This window comes from Kryptolebias marmoratus, linkage group LG9 (assembly GCF_001649575.2).
Source record: "Kryptolebias marmoratus isolate JLee-2015 linkage group LG9, ASM164957v2, whole genome shotgun sequence".
Taxonomy (NCBI): Eukaryota; Metazoa; Chordata; class Actinopteri; order Cyprinodontiformes; family Rivulidae; genus Kryptolebias; species Kryptolebias marmoratus.
In genome coordinates this window covers 16,276,286-16,277,600 of record NC_051438.1, presented here as the reverse complement: position 1 = coordinate 16,277,600, position 1,315 = coordinate 16,276,286, and positions in this window count along the sequence as shown.

Here is a 1,315-nt window from a genome sequence, read left to right as displayed (position 1 = left end):
GGCTCGACGTAACAGCAGCAACTCGAGCACAATGCTGCCCCCTATATGTCAAGAGGACAAATAACACCTTTTCTGTTCAAATTGCCAACCCGCCAGTGGCGTGTGTGTTGATCAAATTCACCCGCCACTTCAAATATTTACCCGCATTTGGCCAGTGGCGGGTGCTAATTTCCACCCCTGATCTCAAATATGATGAAATGAATCCAAATCTGTTTTCTCCTGAATGAGCAGATTTAGCTTACTGAGGGTTACATCAGTGGTCATTTGCTAAATACTTGACATTCTTACTATAACATGTAATTAATTTATAAAGTCAGCAGTTAAAGCACCACATGAAAACAGCTTTTAAAAATAAATCTCACCGTGAGAAACTCCGATCAACATCAGCATCAGTCCAACCGCAGACTCCATCTCTGCTCAGCTGCTTCCAGATTTATTCTGATTTTCCTCCAAAATAAAATAAGAGTATTTTACTCTGAACAGCTTGCGGTTTGTCTTGTTACCAATGAGCCTCAGAGGAGAGCGTGAAAGCCCTGACCAGCGCCGCATTTATCTGTTTTCTACAGGAGGGGAAGAAGTTGTTTTAGTCTTGTTTCCTGTTTCAGCGAACAGGGAGCTGTGTAGACTGAGAGGAAGAGACGGAATCATCCACATTCATACTGAAACGGGCTTAGAGACTAAAACATGACATTTACATTTAAAAAAAGTGTATCACTATGACTAAAATGCTTTTAAGTGACAGAAAACTAAAACTAAAAAGACTTTCTGTGAAACCAAACCTTCAAATATATGTTTTAGATATTTTGTTTAAATAATAGTTATTTAAACAACATTTAAACCTGTTTTTAAAGACAGGTGGGGAATATTTAAAAAGGTCATTTCAGTTATTGATTTGTGGTAACAGTTCATGGACAGGATGCATAAATATATGTATTGTACAGAGTGTACTGAGCTACGAGTGTTTCTCTGTAATATTTCCGTCATTTGTCATTTCATCTTCCTCTACCTCTGCTTGACATGTTAGAGGATGTCAGTCAACACTGATGAGAATAATTTACAGTATGTTTCTGTTACGGTTTAAGAAGTACAGACAAACACCCAGAACGAATGGTCCAGCAGTGTGCCCCACACTGACAACTCCATCATTCGTTTTATCTGATAATATAATAAATGCAATACAGTCACATGACGTTTAAACCCAATGCAAATTTATTTAATTTTCATCACACCTTTAACATTTTTTTGTCAGTGAATAATTTTCTAGAACATTAGAATCCCACATAGGAAAACAGTGATGCATTTAAATATAATCACT